The sequence below is a fragment of the Sinocyclocheilus anshuiensis genome, unplaced genomic scaffold (assembly GCF_001515605.1).
Source record: "Sinocyclocheilus anshuiensis isolate Anshui unplaced genomic scaffold, SAMN03320099.WGS_v1.1 scaffold1172, whole genome shotgun sequence".
Taxonomy (NCBI): domain Eukaryota; kingdom Metazoa; phylum Chordata; class Actinopteri; order Cypriniformes; family Cyprinidae; genus Sinocyclocheilus; species Sinocyclocheilus anshuiensis.
The window spans coordinates 117,744-130,929 of record NW_015552679.1 but is presented as its reverse complement, the minus strand read 5'-3'; the positions used below and the strand labels follow the sequence as shown (position 1 = coordinate 130,929).

Genomic DNA, 13,186 nt, shown 5'->3' with positions numbered 1-13,186 from the left:
TTAAAGTCATATGAAATGTGTGTTTCGTATGGTAACAAAATATTGTTTTTATAAAGTTGTGTATAGTTTTGACAAAAGTGTTCCATTTTGCAAATGATCTGAAGTGTTGTGCTACTTTGGTGTAGGGTTGTGTTAATTGTGTGTAGTGTTTTGACAAACCGGGCCCTGTTTTCAAAATTGTGCTTAAGCAATCGTAAAAAACTGTAACAGTAGTGTATATTTTATTGTGAATAAGCTCCAGTTAATCTCCACTAACCTGTCTGATGCACCTGAAGGCAGAAAGATTTTCTGTACAAATACAGAACAGTGATTGTATTGTTTTCAGTTTTGGAGCCAAATTGGATTTGTGAACTTTTTCTCTATAAATAAATGCATCCAGAAATACCGCCCGAGTGTTTGCAGTGAAGTGTACCGTATTGTTGCTCTTTTCTTTGCCGTGTTGCTTTAAAGGAGTTTTTCCATTTTTGGGTTCCTGAACCTCCAAATCCACATGAAACAAACCCAAATCCTGCTGGATTAGAAACAAAATGCCAATAGAAATAACCAAGACAGAAAGCATACAGTCTCGCTGTAATACCACCCTCATCCTCGACCCCCAAACAACACCAGCCCTCCAGCCCAAAGCTGACTCACAACCTCTCTGGAAAACAATATTTATTCTTCATCTCAAAGTTCCTTTTGGAAAAAAAGGAAGAAAAACAGCCGTCTTTGTTATTTTCAACTAAAAGTCTCACTGGCTTGGGTTTTGACACAGATGGCCGTCACGGTTTGAAGCTTGAAACAATCCAGACTGAACTGATTAATCGCTGTGTCTCACTCTGTTTGCATATTGGACATGATAGTATGTATATGTATATGTGTGTATATATATATATATATATATATATATGTGATTATATATATACACATATATACATATACACACATACACACACATACATACATACATACAAACAAACAAACAAACACACACACATATATATATATATATATATATATATATATACATACACATATACACATATATAATATATATATGCATTAATAAATATAAAGTTTTATTTTGTATTAATTAATTTTTAGTTTAAAGATTAAAGTTTGAATATTTTGAACACAATACAGTCTTTTAGAAAAACAGTATTTGCTGGGATATTTCAGTGCAGTTGCTAAGATATTCTGGGTGGTTGCTAGGGTGTTGCTATGCGCTTGCTAGGTTACTCGGGGTGGATGCTAAGGTGTTGCTATGCAGTTGCTTTTTTGTCACCCTCAGTTTCCAGATTTTCAAATAGTTGTATCTCGGCCAAATATTGTCCTATCCTAATAACACACCACACATCAATGGAAAGCTTATTTATGCTTATTATTTAATAATTTTTTTCATTAATTTTTTAAAATAATTTTTTATGCTTATTATTTAAGCTTATTTACAGCTTTCAGATGATGTATAAATCTCAGTTGATATGCGGTTGCTAGGATACTCAGGGTGGTTGCTAAGGTGTTGCTATGCGGTTGCTAGGGTATTGTGGGTGGTTGCTAGGGTGTTGCTATGCGGTTGCTAGGGTACTCGGGGTGGATGCTAGGGTGTTGCTATACGGTTGCTAGGGTGTTGCTGTGCGGTTTCTAGGGCACTCAGGGTGGATGCTAGGGTGTTGCTATGCAGTTGTTATGGTACTCGGGATGGTTGCTAGGGTGTTGCTGTACGGTTTCTAGGGTACTCAAGGTGGTTACTCTGAGTTTGGTGGTTCTAGCTTGAAAACTGTAGGACGAGGTTCAATTGCAAATTTAGTCTCAGAAGAATAATAATAATAAGCTTAAATAGCAGATTATAAATTCACTCATGACACAGATGGCCGTCATGGTTTGGGGCTTGAAACAGTTCAGACTGAACTGGATCAATCTCTCTGTTTGCTCATGTCGGACACGGGAATACACAGTTAAGTCCAATTAAAGACTGTGTTTGCAACCAAAACTACAGTAAAAAATGTCAACCTGACCCGATTAATTCTACACTTTCAAAATGGATCTTACGTATTCCCATCCCTCAAACTCTCCGCCAGTGTTTTTTTCTAGCATGTAAGCACCCTTAGTCATGCATGGAGGCTGTGCATGTTGGGAAGTCACGTGGTTTCATATTTAGAGTGATTCGTCTTCTGGAATTATTTCGTAATTTCTTTCACAGCTGGAGTTGCCCAGGTTCGAATGGCTGTTTTGCAACTGAAAGCTTGATTAACCAGTTTATCATGAAGTGCATCTCCACCAGCCTGAATCTCTCCGCCTGTCTCCACGTCTGTCTGACGCTCTCTTCATACCACTTAATTCATCTCCAGACTGCTCTGTCCACACCGTCCAGACAAGCCAGCTCAATGTTTTTGAGAGAACTGTAAATTGTAGTTGTTGAAAGGCAGGAATAGTCCAAAGCATTGGTTAGATTTGCTCTGGCTGAGATTTACTAGGGTCATATTTATCCTAAGCCCCAATGGACGGGTTTAAAAATAGGGAGGCTCAATCCAGCAGCACATGAGATGAAATACAAACTCCTCGAAAATAGAGGATCAGTCAAATGAAGCAATTTGACAAAGGGCTATTTGAGCAGAACACAAATTTTCACCCTGAGATGTTAAAAAAACATAACTTTATGAAATGTGCAACCATGTTTTACTGCTCAAAATGTTAAACATCTTTCCAGATGCCAATGTAGGGCTTAACAGGTTTTTGCTCCATTAAATTCGTTAATTTCAAGTGAAGTATTGGTAAGATGCAGAATTGCCATCTGAATTTGAATGTAAGGTAGCAGAATTAGATTCAAGATTCAAGAGTTTAATGTCATGTGTAGAGGAAACAGTCTTTTACACCATACTCTCATCATCTCAGCAGCCTCTGACATAAATAAATTAAGGACATAAGAATAATTTTAATTACACAATTACAAAATTACTACAGTTACAAAATTCTGATAGTGGTTATTTTATTCATTAAAAGAGACTCAAAAGTTTACAAATGATAAAATATATATTAAAACCTATAAAAAATTATTTTAAAATAGTGTATATATATAAATGTCATGTAAAACTGAAAATAAAAAATATTTTTTATATAACAATTATATAATGTGATATATATTATGTATGTAAAAATTAAACTTTCCCAGAATGGATTACCTGTGTTGTGGCCATTTCAGTTCAAATTCACACAATATTTACATTCTCCTTGAGTCTAATATATGCAGGACTATCAAGCTTCAGAAATCTGCATTTGTGATGAAGCAGACTGAGGTTTCCATGCGGTTGCAGTTCAAGGGGCAGATTCCAAAAAAACTGAAAAAAGAGATTTCAGCTATAATCAAATGCTAGACTGCAATAGCAACCGTCCTGTCTTACTGAGCGCCTGATCAAAAAGCAAAGCAACGGGCTGAGGAAGGGTTGTCCGCTGGCTCTCCTCTCTCACACACAGGGGCATTTGTTCTGCAGCGGGGGCTTGATTTGTGGTCACGTCTGAAAGCAGATCTGCTCTGTCTGACCCATGTTAGCAGGAGGGAAATCAATGTGCTGATTAGGAGAGCGGATCGAGTTTCTGATTAAAACCACAGAGTGTAAAAAAAAAACAGACACTGAATTCTCATCTCAGTGCAGGAAGATTCCCAGAATTCCTTTAAATGAGGCGTCACTGACATCACAGCCTGATAACGGCACAGACTGATTCGGGTCGTCGAGTTCATGGATGTGAGTGTTTTTTGGACGTAAATGGCTGAAATGAATAGTGAGATGAATTAGTCAGCGCTCTGGCAGTGACAGGATAGATTATCTCGCTCAATGTGATTGTAGATACAAATTAGACGGCGATGTGGCCTGGCAGAGAGCATTAGGGCTGCATGATTTGGCCAAAAAATAGATCAAATTGTCATTATTTTGATAAATATTGCAACTGTGATTTGAATTGTGATATGATAAACATCTACCGCAACATCTCATAGGCTACTGCTGCTGTTTACCAACAATCACACTGAACAGAGACTTGATGATGACTTTATTGACTTAGCAACCACATAGCAACAAGCTTAATAAAAACTCTCAAAACACCTTTGCAATCACATAGCAACTTCCAAGCATTTTGGCAGCCTTTTAATTTTATGTTTTGCAATTATTATTAAGAAGAGAGTAAAAGACCTGGAAATCAAACTTGTTCAATGTGAATTCAGTTAGAACTGGGATCATTTTCACATTTGGATTAACTGAAAGAGCCCTGAAAAATGTTTCAGAATCACACACACACACACAAAAATAATATTTTCATTATTTTGATAAATATTTGCAACTGTGATTTTAATTGTGATATAATAAACATCTAACATCTCATACTACTATTTAAACAAAAAGCTGGAAAAGAAAACATTAAAAAATACCTTAGCATACCCTAGAATACCCTAGCAACCACACAGCAACAAGCTTAATAACACTCAAAACACATTAGGAATCACATAGCAACACCTTAGCATTGAGGCCAGTGTTGGGGAAAGTTACTTTTAAAATGAATGCATTACAAAATTGACGTTGCTCCCTAAAAAAGTAACTAATTGTGTTACTTAGTTACTTTTTCTGGAATGTAATACATTATGTTACTTTGGTGTTACTTTTTCTCATCTGGGCTGGGCTGGCCAGGCTTGCTTGTTTGAAAATAAAAAATATTTTTTATATAACAATTATATAATGTGATATATATTATGTATGTAAAAATAGTTTTTTATAATTACATTTTTAAAATGAATGTAAACTTTTTCATCAATTAAAACCGTTACATATAAATAGGGTGTATACACTATTTTTTATGTGTGTGTGTATGTATATATATGTGTGTGTCTGTAAAAAACATTAGTAAGAAGTGGAACGAAACACTGTATCAACTTTGAGGTTGAAGTTCAATGTGAATTCAATGAGAACTGGGTAAACTGAAAGAGCCTGAAAATGGTTCAAAATCAGTAACACTGTATATGAGCACTAGTAATAGTGATACTTGCCTTTGCACACACACTAAAAATGGATATTCAATGGCCATTGCCTTGATCACAGTGACAAATTGACAACTAACAGAGCTGAGTACAGATTACATAAGCTGTATCTGCTTTCAATAAAGAGGGTCGCAATCTTAAGAGCATCTCAAAGAACGAGTGAGAGATGGACAGAGAGCGAGCCAATGAAACACTACCTTGCTGTGGGCTATTTGTGTTAGTAAGTAAGTTAAGTATAACCTCTTTAGCCTCGGCATACCAGAAAGAAAAAAAAAACTTTTTTTTGATGTGGCTCTTCAATGAAGAAAAACAAACATGGATGTATTACAGAGGGCAGAGCAGCGCTGATTCCAAGAGATATGTGCATAATTAGATTCATGCATTTTTTTTCATGCCTTTTATTAAATTATAGGGAGTTTCAACAATATTTTTGTAAACTGAATTTCTCCCTCTTGGGTTTTTAAACATAAGAAATGGGAGACTGTAGACTGATGATGACTGATTCTCTTAAAGAAAAGACAAGTGTGAGAGAAATGTTACAACAGAAAACTTATTCAAAGAGAACAAGAGAAATACTAGTTCAACTGAGATAATTAAAGGAATAGTTCACCCAAAAATGAAAGTTTGCTGAAATGTCCTCACCCTCAGGTCGTCCAAGATGTAGATGAGTTTGTTTCTTCATCAGATTTGGAGAAATGTAGCATTGCATCACTTGCTCACCACTGAATCCTCTGCAGTGAATGGGTGCCGTCAGAATGAGAGTCTAAACAGCTGATAAAAACATCACAATAATCCACAAGTAATCCACAGTCTATCAATTAAGGTCTTGAGAAGTCAAAAGCTGTGTGTTTGTAAGAAAGAAATCCATCATTAAGGTGTTTTAACTTTAAACCATTGCATCTGGACGAAATATGAGTCTATAATCAATAATAACACTTCCTCCAGTGAAAAAGGAGTGAAATCTGCACAGATCAAGCACCGTTTACAAAGCCAAAACAGCTCTAAACAAATATGTGGCTGGATTTTGATGAGAGAGACAACAAGAGATGGACTTTTTCACTGGAGGAAGTGTTATTATGGATTATAGATTCATATTTTAGCCAGAAGCGACGGTTTGAAGTTAAAAATGTCTTAATGATTGTTTCAAACACGCTTTTGGCTTCTCAAGACATTAACTGATGGACTGGAGTGGTGTGGATTACTTGTGGATTATTGTGATGTTTTTATCAGATGTTTGGACTCTCATTCTGACGGCACCCATTCACTGCAGAACATCCACTGGTGAGCAAGTGATGCAATGCTACATTTCCTCAAATCTGTTCTGATGATGAAACAAACTCATCTACATCCTGGATGCCTGAGGGTGAGCAAATTTTCATTTTTTGGTGAACTATTCCTTTAAGTGGACCTTGTCCCTAAAATGATTCATTTCAATATTTTTGTGTCTCATTGATTAATTAAATGTTTGTATTTTACCAGGTAGTAAAAAATTAGCTCAATGCAGTTTTACTCAGTAAGCATTTATTATTTAGCATGCAAACATGTGCTGTTGCTAGTTAATGGTTAGTGCTAACCATCAACAGCACATGATTGCATGCAAAATAGTAAATGCTTACTGAGTAAAGCAGCATTAAGCTCATTTTTCACATACCCATCCTCAACCTAAAAGCTTCACTTTTCACCACAATGATGATGCAACAGAACACAAACCATTCAAAATCCCAACATAACAGGACATTGAACTATAAAAGGAGCAATTTTTCTCATCTTTTTTCTCAGCTTAAAATAACACTCAATTTCAACATTTGCTCTCCGCATGAAGTCCCATGCAGTGCATACTGGGAACTACAAATCCCTGGCCAACAAAAATTATCCATGCTTCCAATTGCCTCTAATTTAAACGGATTGCATGCAATAAAAAAGTTGCGACAAAGTGATCACGAATATGTTGCATTAGTTCATTTTAATTCAGTAAACTGAACAAGCAGCTTGAGTTGAATCAGCAGGACTTTTAATCACTGATGCACATTTAGCAATTTCAACACACTTCTTGCATTATTCTTGATCTTGCATACTATTTAAGACAGATCTACAATGACGAGGCACAATCATGCTGATGTGCATTGGCTGAGAGACTGAGGACGTGTTTTTGATGGGATTGGGGGAGGTGGAAGTGACCTAAACCTGAATGGATGAAGATCTCTTTGGACTGGAGTCTGCCTCCCATCCACAAAATGTCTCTCCATCACCCAGCAGATAAAACTTTTCTCTTTTGAACTCCAGGAGTGAGTTCCCCTCCTCCAATGGTCTTATCTCCCATAACTTGAGAGGGAGTGCTGATCCTTCAGAAGGGTTGAGATAACAGCGTGGACCGTAAGAGCAATCAGCCTGACAAACTCATAAAGCAGCTCCACTAAAGGCTCATTCATCTTTCTATAGATGAGCTCTGTCTGTGTGTGTGTGTGCATATTTCATTGTAGGTTTACTGAATTCTATGGTGCAGGACATTTAAAAGTTAAATGCAATAATTCAACAAAAAATTTTAATTCTGTCAACATTTACTCACACTTATGTCCTTCCATACCTGTATGCTAATATATTATTCAGTGGAAAACCGCTCATGCCAACATTGCCATACAAAAACACTTCAAGGCAAGGCTGTCAAGCTTTAAAATTACAAAAAAAGTTGTCAACACAACTTGAAACTTGTATGGTACACTTGAATAGAGTGTTGGAGTAATAACGCATTTTTGTAGGCCAAACCAGAAGTTCGCATCACCCTGATTCTCTCAACAAAAACCCAATAGGATTTTTCTACTGGTTTTTGGATTATTGCAGAATATAAGCTCTGTGACCAACACAATTTTATGATTCTTACATGTTCATGATGATCTTCCCAAATGAACAGAACTTTTGATGAAGTTTGAAACCTAAATACAATCGGCAAAAGTGAAAAGCTAAACGTAGGCTATAAATGAACAACATCACAGTCCCACGACTTCAACATCACCATTAAGCTTCTGACAAATCTATTTACAAAATATTTTCCCTGAAATTTTAAGTTAGAATAGTTTGCAAGAGAGCAATTATAAACACCCTGTTCAGTCTGATGACGCTTAATGTCCACGACAACCTCTGCAGTCCTGTTTAGCCACTTGTTAGCCAGTAAAAGCTTCAAGGGGATATTAATGATGTATTTTATGTCATCGAATAAAACGTGAAAATATCTTGAGCTTGTGTTAAACATAGACCTTATTTCATGCATTTAACCAAAAACCCATTTAAAAAAAAATTGACTTCAGAACGATGGAGCTGGAAGTTCAAAAATGCAACTCGTTTCTGGGGTTTGGCCTAAAATAATATGTTATCCCTACAGCACTCTATTCAAAGCTCTTAATTTGTCCATATAGCTGCTGGCAAAGGCATTTGGAGGAAACTCTATCGCCCCCTCGAGTACTGAAGTTCATTACCACCATTGTAACTCAATGGGACCACACACCTACAATGCAGCATTGTTGAGTCATTCATTTTCATATCCCCAACTTATATTGGAGCATGACCAAACATCTCTCTATGGCCACTTTTACTTTGTTTCAGAGGATTGCATAAAGTCTTCAGATGTTATCATGCATTTTAAAGATGGCAGAATACAGAATTAGACAACAAACACAATGAGTTTTAATGACAGTACTGTACAGTTGACAGTATGTTTGAGTGCCGTTGACTCTGCATGCTCAAATTCAATGCTAACACGTAATACCGCTGCAAACGTTAGCAGGAAGAAAGTTAACATGCATAATACAATTCAACCGAAGTATTATATTAAGGTTATCAGGCAGATCAACTGGCAGTAACATTTGTGTACATTAATAAAAGTAAAGTTTGATCATTGAAATTACAAGAAAAGCCACAGTTGTCAAAGATATCTAAAGATAACTGAGATTTTATGGAAAGAGTGTAGTGTTTTTACCTTGTGATTTGACTTCTATGTACAATTTACTTCTATGTACAATTTACTTTCTAAAAGCATGCTTCTGATGCACATAATGTTTCATCTAATAACTTGCTCCGCATCTCAAACATTGCTGACGTCACAAATGCCTTCAACCACTTTGCTCCATTTTGCTAAGTAACGCCCACTTTACTGTTCCAGAATTTCATTTATCAGTAAGGAAAAGGATCAGTGATGAGTTATCAGTTTAAACAGGGGAAATGATTGCACTGTTATTAGCAATACAGTGGATAGAAGAGATAAGACCTTTGAAATCAATTATTTGTTCAGATTCATGTTCATCATTGGCTAGTTTACAGTACAGTCACTCGGAAAGTAGACCAGACATTTTAATGGAAATAATGCAAACGTTATATAGAATTCAAATGATGGGGAGTACAGTGGTATTTGTATGGGTGCCGGCGCATATTGGTGTCCAAGGAAATGAAACTGCAGATAAAGAAGCAAAAGAAGCAGTTAAAAACAACGACATTAACTTAATTGTTAATCTAAGTAAGAATGAAATCAAGAGTATTATTAAGAAAAGACTGAAAGAAAGGTGGCAAAAACAATGGGATAAGGAGAAAAAAGGTCGGTGGTTTTACAGAATTCAAAGGAAAGTGGGAGAGATGAGAAGTGCAGGGAAAAACAGGAGAGATGAGATAGTAATATCGAGGATGAGATTTGGACACACAAGATTAAATAGTACACTTTTTAAAATGGGTAAACATGATACGGGAAGGTGTGAATTTTGTGGACAAGAAGAAACAGTGGAACATGTTATATTGTACTGTCAGAAATATGAGACTGAAAGAAGGATGCTAATGCAAAATTTAGAAAAAATAAAAATGCAATTTATACCGAGATATATTTTACAAAATAATTCATGGAATGAATGCTATAGTTTTATTTTTCAGTTCCTTAAAATAACTAATTTGTGGGAGAGAATAAAAAAAAATAAAAAATAAATAAATAAATAAAAGGAAAAAAAAATTTGGGAAGGAAGTCAATTTTTGATCCACACTCCATTCCAGTTGGTGGCGGAAATACACCATTTTGTTGATTGTCAACCGCCAATCAAATTTCAAGAAGAAGAAGAAGAAGTAACGCCCACTTTTCATGATCCAGGTGGTTCAAATCAAGTCTGACCTCACTTTTCTCTGTTCTGTTAGATTACAGAGCTCAAATGCATTTTGTGCATCACTTTATGTTGACTTTAGGTGTAGGATTTTAAATATTGGTGTCATTTGCACCTGCTTCTGCTCAAAAACCAAAGGAAAATGTCCGTCGCTGGTTCCCACCGCACAGCAATCATAAGTTCAAAACAAATTAATTCATAAACAGCAGAGTGTTTTGATTATTCGCCTTTAGCGGCTGCAGCTATGTTATTGTAGCCTTTAAAATCTACAGTGATAAAAACTCATGCTGACTTTTTAAAGAATGAACCTAGTTAGGCTTCATTACGAGTATTTTCAGTTCTGCCAGTCATTGAAAAAAAGGAACAGGGAGCAAAAGTCTGCGGTGGTCTGCCTTGAGCGCACGGCTTATTGCGTCATTTATCCTGTAAAACTCAATTTTCTCCATCCACGCTGAAGCCGTAACTATTGCCTAACCGAACAAAGCCACGTATTACAGCAGACGGGTCGCTCCCAGCCGTTTCGGACGACATGAACAATCGGACGGCACCAGACGAGCGCGTCGCTTGGCAGCTTCAGAGTCAAACAGAAAGGCTTCACTTGGCCTATGTTGGAGTCCAGACTCCAGGGTGGTCTGTTTTATTCTCTCATGCATCGAGTCTTTCCCTTTAGCCCACTGCCAGTGCTGTCCCACGCCACCCGTGCGGTAATAATGTACGGAAAGAATAACAGCCACGATACATTACCGCTTCATAGCCGAACGCCTGCGCACACAGAAGAATAATAAGCCAGATTCCACATGCACACGGCTCATCAACTCTCCAACTTTCAGAAGTCTTTCCTAATCCTCTGTGCTATATTCTTTCCGACAGGTGGACGATGTAAAATTGCAACCAATCACAGAAGTTGCAACTGGTTTTGCTAACATAGGACATCAATTGAGGAACCGATAAAATACCTGTAAGGAACAGCCACCCAAAAAAAAAATCACCCTCATGTCATTCCAGATCTGCATGCTGTTTTTGCATGCACAATACAATATACACGATATATTTTCTATATAGTGTGAGAATTGTGTAATAAAAAGTCGCAATTACCCATTTTATTATTTATTTTGTGGCAGAAACGGGCTTTCACATTCAAGACCAAAAATTTTTTTTTAAATAAGACTTGAATGAGTTTTGAGAGCTTCAAAACGTTTTGTCTGTTCTTCAGACAAAACTATTGCACAGGAACAAATATGCAATATATAACACAAATCTACTTTAATGGTGCTTTTTTGTCCTTACTTTAACAGTGACTGAAAAATGTAGCCAAGTTCAATTGAAATGGAAGTGGCGACAGATTTTTTTCTCCTGTATTGTCTGTTTGGAGGAGTTTTACTAGAACACCCAGTTATGACATTTTGATTAAACATATCAAAAAATAAACAAATAAATAATAAAAAAAAATGCATAGACCAGGGGTGTCAAACTTAATTCCTGGAGGGCCGGAGCCCTGCAGAGTTTTGTTTCAACTCTGCTACAACACACATACCATGTAGTTTTCAAATAAGCCTGAAGGACTTGATTAGTTGGATCAGGTGTGTTTAATTAGGGTTGAAGCTAAACTCTGCAGGGCTTCGGGCCTCTGGCCTTCCAGGAATTAAGTTTGACACCCCTGACATGTTCAAGATCTATAAAAAAGCATTTCATGCCAACATTAAGTCTGCTGATAGCTCTGTCCTAACCCTGCACAATTATAGTTTGTTGCATTTATTTATAGTTTATTATTTGCATTTAACATTGTTCTTCCCACTGCTTTTCCCTGACAGAGCAAACCTGCAACCCTCCAGGTGAGAACCGCTGTTCTTGACTTGTTCTCTTTTTGTTATAGAAGAGTTTGAAATCTTTTTTAACATTTAGTGAATCAGTGGTGGTGAACATCAGTCTTAAATATATTTCCCCACGGCCCGCGATGCAGGATTTGTTTCTTGCGTTATGAATCTTCAGGGGCACATAATTCTCTACATGGGTTTTGGATGACGTCATCTGAGCCCCATTTCAAAGCATGAAAACAAACGGTTTTATGCATTTTACACTATTTTATGGCAGTATAATTCTTAACGCAGCATCTCGCCGCTCCGCAAGGTGAGTCTTTGAGCTTTTCGAATGTGTTGATGTCACATATTTTATGCATAACACAAATTTATTACCTTTCACACTGGGGTTTCTCTGCAGCACTGGTCATGCTGCAAGAATGCGCTTTCCTTTGGGTTTTTTCTTCTCTCCCTGCCGTCTTGAGTAAAAGGAGGCAATAATAAACTTCTCATGGGACCTCAGTGTCAATGCAATAACAGGGATTAATGTTTTGTTTGTTTAATGATCCGCTCCGAAGCATTTCTAGATTAACCAGGATAAGGTAGCCTACACGTAAACTGAACACAGGCACTTTGTCTCCATAAACTTGTGTTTATGGTTCATGTGCCTCCCTGTTCTCCAAAAACATGCATATATTCTGGTTTATCAGTTGCTTTACAATCATTTTGCCTTCACTTTTAGCTCCCCCTCTGTGTAATGATAAATCCTCAGGTGATATAATTAGCTTCATTTATGAACCCCTTCTGGATCAGATACAGCTGCTGAAGTGTCTTTATTTATATATATATATATATATATATAATATTTTCAGTCTTTATTAATCTTTTCAAATGAACTCCGACTCTGGAGTCTCTCCGTGGTGAGTGACATTGTTTTTGTTTCTCTGCCAGAGTCGATCCGTGCAACCTCATTAAACTAAATGACGGGAAGCTTCTCTTCAGTAACCTCAACCACACACATCACGAGGGGTTAAAATAGCCCAACAATAGTTTGTTTCTCAATCCGAACCATGCATGTGCTCCAGTTTGATCCAGCACATACATTCAGTCTTGAGCAAGAGTTTTCACTTAAAATACCATTTAGCAAGGAAGATTCTTAAGTTTTCGTTGTTCTTATTTTCCAAAACCATGAACAAAACTACACTATAAAGTTTTTTTTTTTTTTTTTTTTTTTTTTTTTTTTTTTTTTAAATATATTA

The 13,186-nt window shown here is 36.6% G+C and overlaps 1 long non-coding RNA gene across 1 annotated transcript; it reads left to right on the top strand.

Moving 5' to 3' along the window:
• The first annotated feature begins 11,852 nt into the window (after positions 1–11,852).
• Positions 11,853–12,989, top strand: LOC107667579 (uncharacterized). Its single transcript, XR_001631794.1, has 3 exons — positions 11,853–11,963; positions 12,092–12,258; positions 12,879–12,989. It is a non-coding gene; the product is annotated as an uncharacterized LOC107667579 (long non-coding RNA).
• Positions 12,990–13,186: the final 197 nt, after the last annotated feature.